We start from the raw sequence: 11,435 nt of genomic DNA on the forward strand, positions 1-11,435 counted from the left end.
TGATGAGAGATAGGGATCCAGTTTCATTCTTCTATATGTGGCTATCCAGTTTTCCCAGCACCAGTTATTGAACAGGGTGTCCTTTCCCCAGTTTATGTTGTGGTATGCTTTGTCAAAGATCAGTTGGTTGTAAGTATTTGGCTTTATTTATGGGTTCTCTATTTTGTTCCATTGGTCTATAGATCTGCGTTTACACCAGTACCATGCTGTTTTGGTTACTGTAGCCTTGTAGTATAATTTGAAGTTGGGTAATGTGATACTCCAGATTTGTTATTTTTGTGTAGGATTGCTTTGCCTATTTGGGCTCTTTTAAATTCCATATGAATTTTAGGATTGTTATTCTAATTCTGTGAAAAATGATGTTAGTATTTTGATAGGAATTGCATTGAATCTGTAGATTGGTTTGGGCAGTATGGTCATTTTCATAATATTATTTTAATCCAGAGCATGAGATGTATTTCCATTTTTCTGTGTTATATACGATTTCTTTCAGCAGTGTTTTTAGTTCTTCTTGTAGAGATCTTTTACCTCCTTGGTTAAGCATATTCCTAGGTATTTTTTTTTTTGAGGGTGTTGTAAAAGGGATTGAATTCTTGATTTGATTCTCAGCTCGATCGTTGTTGGTGTATAGCAGTGCTACTGATTTGTGTGCATTGATTTTGTAACCAGTGACTTTACTGAATTTATTTATCAGATCTAAGAGTCTTTTGGAGGAGTCTTTCTAGGTAATTTGATCATCTCATCAGAAAATGAACATAACTTGACTTCTTCTTTCCAATTGGGATGCCTTTTATTTCTTTCTCTTGCCTGATTGCTCTGGCTAGACTCCCACTATGTTGAATAAAAGTGATGAAAGTAGGCATCGTTTCTTGTTCCAGCTTTTAGGGGAAATGCTTTCAACTTTCCCCACTAGGTATGATGTTGGCTGTGGGTTTGTCATATACAGCTTTTATTATTTTGAGATATGTTATTTCTATGCCTAATTTGTTGAAGGGATGCTGAATTTTAACAAATAGTTGCCCTGCATTTGTTGAGATGATCATATAGTTCTTGTTTTGTTTTAATTCTGTTAATGTGCTGAGTCACAGTTATTGAATTGCATATGTTGAGTCATCCCGGCATCCTTGGGATAAAATCTACTTGATCATGGTGAATTATCTTTTGATGTGCTGTTGCATTCAGTTTACTCATATTTTTTTGAGGGTTTTTGCATTTATATTCACCAAGGTTACTGGTCTTTAGTTTTCTTTTTTTTGTTATGTCCTTTCCTGGCTTCGGTATCAGGGTGATATTGGCTTCATAGAAAGAGTTAAGGAGGATTCCCTCTTTCTCAATCTTTTGGAATAGTTTCACTAGGATTGGTACCAATTTTTCTTCAAATGTCTGGTAGAATTCAGCTGTGAATCCTTCGGACCCTGGGCTTTTTTTTGGTTGTTGACAATTTTTTTTTTTATTACTGATTTGATTTCACTACTTGTTATCGGCCTGTTCAGGATTTTTGTTTCTTCCTGATTCAAGCTGGAAGGGTTGTATGTTTCCAATTTCTCAATTTCTGCTAGATTTTGTAGTTTGTGTGCATAGAGGTATTCATAGTGATCTTTTGTATTTCTGTGGTGTCGGTTGTAATGTCTCCATTTTCATTTCTAGTTGAACTTTTTTGAATCGTCTTTCTTCTTTTCTTGGTTAATTGCACCAATTCACCTGGAATCTTAATTGTGACACAGGTAAGATCTCACCCACATCTCTTGACCCAGGACCCAAACATAGGCCTTAGCTAAGTAACCACAGTAGACTACATGTAAGAAAAAAGGTTTGGTTTGCCTAATAAGTACTTTTAGGCACTAATAGTGTTATCTTTTTGTGTTTAGATTGTTGTTGCTTTTTCCTCCCAGAGTTTAAGTGTTATGAGAATGAAGAACCTTCTTTCTATACCTTTGTCTTTCCAATAGGGCTTAGACTTGTCTTAGATAATTATATATCAATTGATTGGTGGATTGCTGAAGAGTATTCAAGGCCGTGTTGGGTTTTGTTGTGTAAATTAAAAAAGACAGTATGATATATGGGAAAGAAACCTTCAAATTTTCTTCCTGTCTTCCTCCCTCCTTTCATACCTTCTTTTTTTTCTTTCTCTTTCTTTCTACTTTCTTTCATTCCTTCCTTTGCTTTTTCTCTCTCAATTTCCCCTCCTTTCTTACCTTTCTTTTTTCTACCTTGATTTTTTTTTCCATTATAGAAATATGGGGCTGCATTTATTTGGCTTTGCTTTTCTACAAACTCTGGGAATCAAGTACACTTTTTCTCTTTACATTTGTAATGACTATAGCACATTAATATGAATGCTTTTTAAAAAATCTAATATTGTAAATGGGATAGTCAATTAGGGGATGCACATTATCAAAACAAGTGGAATTGAAATACTTTAGCAAGCTTCTGAGAAGCCAACAGAAACACATAAAGAAATTTCTTACTATGAAACAAGGAATTAGGGAGACCTGTCTCCGTGTATATCCATGGAGGGCAGGGGAATGTTGAAAGTAGGTGAAAATGTCAGTTCATATCTAGAATATGATAATGCTTTGTGAGATAAGTGCAATAGACCTTCCACATAACTGCTGTGTTTGATGTTCAGCATGCATTTGAAAAACTCTGTGGACTTTGTTTTTAGTAAAATCAGTAACGTAATAAGTTCAGCTAGATAATGGGCAAACTTACCAACAAAGCATGACTGCATTGTTGTATATTAAACTCATAATCAGAAACAAATGTTTGAAAACAACATAAAAATAAATATTATCATTAATTTGGCAGTCTCATTGTGGGAGGCAACATAAATATCCAGAAATTTGGAGCAATTAAGTCATTGTGACCTTAATTAGTGTTTTTAAAAGGATGAAAAAATTCAAATAAACTTCAAATTCCCCTTCCTCTTTTATTCTTACCAGAAACAATCAATATTGTCCATTATGCCAAGAAGATACAAGGCCAGTTTGCTCTGTTAGACTTCTAATGAATTGTATCTGTATCTATGGGACAATAGTTTCAAAGAAATTTCACCACATTATCTCATTTGAAGTTTGCGGAAACATGTCAATTATCTTTTCATCCATTTTATCAAATATGAAATAAAACACAGGTGATATTTTCTTCCAAAGTTTTGACTATGAGACATTAGAACAACTACTAATTAGTAGCTACTGAGACTCAGTTTCCACTGCTGGTTTAGGATATTGCCACCATGTTGTTATCTAGTCCAGAGTACCTCGGACCTCAAATTATGAACACAGATTAACTTGTACTCAGCATTAATTTCCAATCTAGCACATGATCTTGAATTACATTCTGAGGTCAAAAGAATGTAAGAATTGCCATACTGACCCATCCACCCCACTATTGTCTTGCTGAGGCACTTTCCTGGGAAGAACGCAAGCTGAAATAATCCTTAAACTTCAGGTGTATTTCAGCTTTAGTATAAATTTAGCGCTTTTCCTCTTGCACATGTCTGTAGGAGAAAGAAGATAACATTTTGCTTAATCCTGTAATTCCTTATTCTAACAGTTTGGTGGTGGTTACTTTCAAAAGAGTTTGAAGGATTAATAGAATTGTCTAAACTTTTGCTGCTCAGGGAGGATCTGTGGAGCAGCAGCATTGGAATGACCTGAGACCTTTGAGAAATGCAGATTACCGGGCTCCACTACATTCTTAGTGAGTCACAAGATTCACTAAGATGTTAACAAGATCCTCAGATAACTGGTAAGAAAGAACATTAAAACTTGAGAAGAATGGGCCTTAGAAAATGGTGTGCTAATTAACAGCATCTGAGGTTGAATAAATGGACACATCTTTTCAGAGATTTGCTGTTCTGGTGTTTTGGTTGGTGACGCTTGCTGTTCAAGGTTTTTGGCACTAGAGGGTAACACTGGGCTGAATAGCCAATGAACAAGCACTTTCTTTGGGAAACAAATTGGCATCTCAAAATTATCTACTCTCAAATATGTTTGGTCTTTTGTGTCAAATTTACTCTAGCTACCGAATAACAATTGACATTTATTTAGTACAAATTATATGCCAAACACCATGTCAGGTCCTTTAAATGAATCACCTTATTTTATCTTCAGACGTGCTATTATTGTTCAACTTTAAAGATAAAGAAATTAGGGTTAAGGAAGTTCAGGATATATGTTTGTGGTCACACAGCTGAGAAAAGGCAAGACCTGACAGAGTGTGGATCAGACCAGGTCTGTCTGACTATGAGACTGGGCTCTGATAATGGATTTCAACTACTCTACAGCCATTCTGCACTGGCTTCTCTTGACTTCTGTCGATAATCTGTCAGGGCAGCCAGATTAAAGTAACAACTGTGACTTCATTGAACAATGAAAATAGAAGAAAAAAAATTAAATTAAAATTCCCTATGTTTTTAATGCACCTTCTTTATGAGAACACAGTGATTATGTGCCCATGTTCTAGAGTTTTCTGTCTAATACAAGAGCCACTAGCCATATATGGCTTTTGAGTAACTGAAATGTGGCTACTATGACTGAAAAACTCAATGTTTACATGAGTTTTTAAGTAGTTTAATTTTAATTACTTTAACTTTAAAAAGTGATACTCAATTCAGTCATTAGAAAGCTTTTAAGTGTGTTTGGAACAACTTGGGCTTGTTAATCTACTTTTTCAGCTCTAAGTTTCATGCAGACTTTATTAAACAGATCAAGTATTTTTGATGAAAATTTTGTGTCTGAATTGAGATGTGCTATACATGTAGAATACACACTGGCTTCCAAAGACACTATAGCAGTGTTAACATATTTTATGAATAGTCTTGATATTGATTACATATTGAAATAATAATATTCTCAGTGCATTGAGTTATACAAAATATATTGTTGAAATTGGTTTTATTTGTTTATTTTTGCTTTTAAAACGTGGCTACTAGAAAATTTAAAATGATATATGTAGTTCACATATTTCTGTGGGACAGTGCTGCTCCAGAACCCTCTTGCTGGGTTCAAATCCTCACTCTACCATTGAATAGCTGTGGGAACTTTGTGTGCCATTTCTTAATCTATAAAATGGCATAAGAGTACCTATCTCATGTTGTTGTTGAGAAGGTTCAAAGAATCAATATATGTAAAGTACTTACGGGGAGACAATTCTCCAGGACCTTTTTTGTTTCTGTGTATCCTGTAAGCAGAAGCTTTGAATATATTTCTTCTGAACTAACTTTTAAAGGATGCTTATATGACAACCAGCCTTGAAAGATAGTGATAGCTTCTCCTTCTAATGCAAAGATCAGGCAGGTTTGCCTACTGTCCATTATAAAAGATTTGGGATCCCTAAACTCAAAGTTTCTTTTCTGTAACCCAACCAACTTCCAGTACAAATATCACCTGGCTCTTTCCACAAAAAAGACATTCTGAAAAGGCTACACATTGTATGATTCCAACTATATGACATTCAGGAAAAGACAAACTATAAAGGCAGTTAAAGAGATCAGTGGTTGGCAGGGCTTGGGGAGAGACAGGGATAAATAGGTGCAGCACAGAAGATTTTTAGGGCAGTGAAACTACTCTGTATGATACCATAGCGGCAGGTACATGTCATTATCCATTTATCACAGAGCTAAGAGTGAACCCTAAGGTAAACCATGAACTTTGAGTGATTATGATGTGTCAATGTAAGTTCATCAATTTTAACAAATGTACCTCTTGGGTGGGGGATGTTGATAACAGGAGAGGTAGGTTATGCATATGTGGGGGGAGAGGGTATACAAGACATATCTGTACCTTCTTCTCAATGTTGCTATTAACCTGAAATTGCTCTAAAACATAAAGTCTATATAAAATTGGTAGAAAAAATCAATATAGCACAAATGCTTATTTTCTTTGTTTTTCAGGGTCTACATCTTCATTAAGGTATAGTTATTCATAGTGATAATTTCCTTTCATTTTTTTTTTCTCTTAACAAGAGTCTTTCACAGTTTTCTGTTACTGCAATGTACTATCTTGGCACAATTTACACACTGTAAAACTGATGTATATTTTATTTATAGTACATATCACTTTAGCAACCCAGTTTTAAACAGACAGATGAATTCCAGCATACATTGAAATATTGTAGTTGTTTGTGTGATTATAATGTTATTGCTGAAAATAAGAACAGCAGTTGTAGTAACCACAGCAAGGATCCCCAGTGTCACGAGGATGACTGACTGCTAAGCACAAATATTGACTCTGTGCTGTTGTGTACGTTCTACCCAACTAAGCACAAGCCTGGAATTAAGATGGAAACCACACCATTGTTTCCTTTTTGGAGGCAGAAGGTCATGTTTTCATTAAGTCTTTTCCAGCATTACCATTCTGCCCTTGAAGTTAAAACAGCCTATCCACCATGAATTAGATCCTTGCTCCTCAAAGTAAGGCTGTGTACCATCAGGATTAGTATAACCTCAGAGTTTGTTGGAGATCATCTGAGGCCCCAGCCCAGATGTACTAAATCAGAATCTGTGTTTTAGTGAAGTCCCCATGTGACATGAGGCACCGTGGAGTTTGAGAAGCGCTGTGTCAGACAATGAAAATGAGACCTCCATGAAGTCTGATGCCATTTCTGGGGCACAGTGCTGTGGTGAATTGTGTCCCCTCCCCCTCTCCCTTCCCCAGATTCATATGTTGAAGTCCAAACCCCCAGTACCTTACACTGTGACCCTTTTGGAGAGACGGTCTTTACAGAGGTAATCAAGTTAAATCATTAGTTTAGGCCTGAATCCAGTATGATTGATGTCCTTATAAAAAGGGAAATGTGGGCACAGAGACACATGTAGAGGGAAGGTGATGTGAAAAGACACAGGGAGAAGATGGCCTGGCACAGATTCTTTCCTCACATCCCTCAGAAGGAACCAGGCCTGCCAACACTTTGATGTTATACTTCCTGCTTCCAGGACTGCCAGGCAATAAATTTCTGTTAAGCCTTCCAGTGTGTGATATTTTGTTATGGCAGCCTGAGAAGACTAATATTCTTGGTTATGCTTTCTTCTGTGTCTTGAATTGACTGCCTTCTCGATGATATCAACAGAGCATTTCTGCCCTTCTACATGCCCAGAATATGCTGTCAGGTAGGGTGCCTACAGCAGTTCTCTTGGGGACATAATTCATGGAAGAGGCAATAATGATGTTTGTGACAGTTGCAAAACCAAGCATTAAGGACCCTGAAGAGAGTAGCAGCTTCCCTGTAACATGTACTTCTTCAGCATAAAGGAAATGATGGACATGGATCAGATAATGTCTTAAAAATTTTGAGTGAGAGCTGTGGGAGACATGAATGGGTTCAAGAGTGAACCTACCAGGTGGAAGAAACAGAAAAAAGAGATTCAGAGAACACCTAAGAGGAGGCCACACCAGAACCACAGAAGAGTGGGAGAACCAGGGCAAAGAGGAGGCTGGGAGATTAGAGGAAAATGAGTGAGAGTGTCTTTTATGATTTTACAAATTCGTGAAATGCAGTAGTTAATATATTCCTATGTAAGAGTTGCAGTTTCAAATCTGCCATCCACATAGATCATGAAATTAGTACTACCTAATAGTAATACCTGTTTGTTAGAGCTGAGAGAACCTGAGTTCTTTTATGTATAAGGAAGCTGAGTCCCAGTGCGGTGAGAGATATATCCAGTAGCTTCCAGCTAATTAGTTGGAGACTTGGGTACAGGATCCACATCTCCCAGCCCTAGGCCAGAGCTCTTGCCTCTTGCCAGTACACCTGGCATGTGTTGCTTTTGGTAGCTGTAGATCATAGAACAGAGTGTCTACGATAAGTGAAATTGCTTTACATGAAGCACATGGATTTTGCATCAAGGAGTTTTAATTATAAGGCTATAAATATGTCAAAAGGATCTGACAACATCTTATTAAATTACAAGACTGAGCTCAAGTAGTTTCTGATGCTGGCATAGTCCCAAGAAGACTGAGTTTTATAGTTGGGAGCTACCCAGCCTTCTACCTCCCTCTCCCTCCCGCCTCCTTTTCCCTTTTAAAGTGTTTGTTTATTTTAATCACAGAAAATACTGCATGAAAATTATAAAAATGTAGAAGAAATATTTTATCCAAATTGTTTTCCTTTCTTTTATCCTCTCATTTCTTTGAATGATAATAGGATTTAATCTTCAGAGGGTCCTCTTTAGAACTCCCAGTAGAAAAAACTATTTTTTACTGAAGAGATATTAAGTGTGGCTGGTATTTTAAATTGCATTTCCGTTGGAAATAGAACACTAGTTTCAGCTTTTCTATTAAAAAAGTGAGTGTAAAGGAGAGATTTTATAGACATATCTGTCACATTAACTGTCAAAATCCTGGGGAACTTGGCAGCTGAGAATTGTGATAGTACCAGTGTGAGCTGTGAAGTCTTTTAGTGACAACTGTGAAGGTTCCACTTCTCCACTGCCTTAGGAATTTACGGTTTACATTCCAAGTTTGGAAGTAGGATCCCTCTAACATTGTGATCACATGGGATCCAAGATAATGGTTTCTTAATGTGCCCTTTTAAAGATCTCATCATGTCCCTCTTAAAGATGTCATCATGTCCCTTTTTAGTTCCACCATATCATCTCTCTTCTCACTGGTCTCTCATTCTTATTAATACTTCTATCAGCTGGGCATGGTGGTTCACGCCTGTAACCCCTGCACTTTGGGAGGCCAAGGCTGGTGGATCACCTGAGGTCAGGAGTTCAAGAACATCCTGGCCAACACGGTGAAACCCTGACTGTACTAAAAATACAAAAATTAGCCAGGCGTGGTGGTGGGTGGCTGTAATCTCATCTACTTGGGAAGCTGAGTCAGAACCCAGGAGTTGGAGGTTGCAGTGAGCCTAAATTGAGCCATTGCACTCCGGCGTGCACAACAAGAGTGAAACTCTGACTGGGCGTGGTGGCTCACACCAGTAATCCCAGAAACTTGGGAGGCCGAGGTGGGCGGGTCATGAGGTCAAGAGATCGAGACCATCCTGGCCAACATGGGGAAACCCCATCTCTACTAAAAACACAAAAATTACCTGGGTGTGGTGGTGGGCATCTGTACTCCCAGTTACTTGGGAGGCTGAGGCAGGAGAATCGCTTGAACCCGGGAGGTGGAGGTTGCGGTGAGCTGAGATAGTGCCACTGCACTCCCACCTGGCAACAGAGCAAGACTTGGAAAGAAAAAAGAAAGAAAAAAAAAAGAGCAAAACTCTGTCTCAAAAAAAAAAAAAAAAAAAAAAATTAAAAAATTAAAAAAAAAAATTGTGGCAATCAGCGTCTAAAAATGGGAAATGGAGGCCACTTTAAGTGTTTACCACAGCGGAAATTTAAAGCAGGAATTATGCTGGTGATGGCAGATCTGAGAAGCCAAAAAAGAGAGAGTGAAGGAACCCAGAGAGATGAGCAAGAAATCACTTCCATCACTAGAGTGGATATATGTACTATTATTTTCTTCACATATGTAGGAAATGGTATAGGTCTATCAGGGATTCAAAAAAATAGTAGACACACAAGAAACAAAAGGGTGATCATGGGCTGAGCCACAAGGACGCATTCTAGGAGTCAGAAAGGTAGAAAAACAAAGAATTGTGGTGTTTCCTGGGCTGCTGTGAACATGAGCTAGAGGGCTCTTTTCATGGTGATATTTTGTCTAACTTAAAACTTCTAAAGAGCAATCTGAGCTGAGGAACACTTACTGAATAAACACTTTATAACACATTTTATTCTCTTAGAAATAATGTCTTGCAGAGAGAGAGTTTTTCATTTCAACGAGTCAAAGAGATGCATTTATCCAGCAAGAAAGGGGACTTAGATGAACACATTTTGCTTTTCTGAAAAAAAAAAAAATTCGCAGATTTTAAATTTGTGCTCAAAGTAACGGGTCAAAATACTCCTGGTAGGGTTAACTGGAAGCAATAGCGAGGTAAGCAAAGTTTTAGGCTACCTGCAATCACCTTTGTTCATGTCCCTCCCCCTCCATATGCTTCTTCCCTTCCATTTGGGCACCCAGGGTTCCTAACTGCTCTTCTACATTCGTTACTTATTCTTACTTACTTGAAAAGATGAGGTTTAAGGGACTTAGAACCTAGAACAAATTTATCAAGGTAACATCTTCATGGCTGCCTAATGAAACTGACCCTTAACATTGGCATATATTTTGGAAGAAAATTTTAAAATTAGAACGTGAAAAATGACAAAAGATGAGAATATTTTGAAGTAGTTTGTCTATAGAGTATTTAAAAATTGGTGTTTATGTAATCAGTCTGTATATTTAGAAAAAAGTTTTAAATTCTAAAATAAAAAAGAATTTTAAAATAGCACATGTACATCAAGTCATAAGATAAAGTTTAATCATTTGATCACGTTAAAAGACACAAAACACAGTCAATCTAACCAAATTTCAGGCATGCATTTACATAAATATATTAAATTAAGAAAAGAAATTATACACTTAAACATCCTTTTCACCTAAAAATCATTAAATCCACAGATCAACAATAAAACCAATTCTCTGCATTTACCACTTCAAGATACAATTGTTCTATTTTAAAGATAACACAAATACACTTGTTAGAATTTATATGCATTATACATATATTATATTTTACATAGATAGTGTGTATACATATGTAGTGTTTGTACAGATAGATAAATATATATACATGGGTGTGTGCACATGTACAGATACACACAGATGTACTTTAGGCCATCTGTACTATTACTGCTGAATTCTAAAGTTGAGCTGAACTGGTGCCGTTGGATGTGATTATTGTCTTTTGCTTCAAACATGCTCATGATGCCCATTGGGCCCACAATCCCCCTTAGTAAATGTCCTTGTCTTTTCTACAGCACATAATCATGGTAGGCACTTTAATAAATATTTGTTGAATTAATAAATGGATAGATGATTGAATAATAGAAGATTGATTAAAGAGAACTGCATATTATAATAACTTGGTTAAATAAATCAAATAAGTTCAAATTCAGAGAAATTACCTGAGCCAATGACTATGCATGTAACTTTTCAGACATTTATAGAAATCTCACCTAGTACATATGTTAACCCTGCTCCCTTAAACTTGTACCGCCTTTACTACCTGTTCAAATACCCTTCTCCCTTTTATTAACAGAAATCTAGGCATGGGTTGGTCCTGGTGTCTCCTGTGAGTAAGGTTCCGGACAAACTGCCCTAATTTTCAACAACCTAAAGGAAAATGAACTATTAGAGAAACCAAAACATATTAGAAGAATGATAAGGATAACTTTTCCTTAATACAGGACAAAATAAATCACAGATAAAACAAAAAAAGACGCAGAATTCTCATTTAAGTGTTGTTTTATGTTTGTTCATTGTGATTCAATAATTTTTTTCACTTTAATTAGTTGGGTTACTTTCGAATAAATAGTTTAGTTTGCTATACCATGTCCTGGG

Source organism: Mandrillus leucophaeus, unplaced genomic scaffold, assembly GCF_000951045.1.
Source record: "Mandrillus leucophaeus isolate KB7577 unplaced genomic scaffold, Mleu.le_1.0 Scaffold301, whole genome shotgun sequence".
NCBI classification, from domain to species: domain Eukaryota; kingdom Metazoa; phylum Chordata; class Mammalia; order Primates; family Cercopithecidae; genus Mandrillus; species Mandrillus leucophaeus.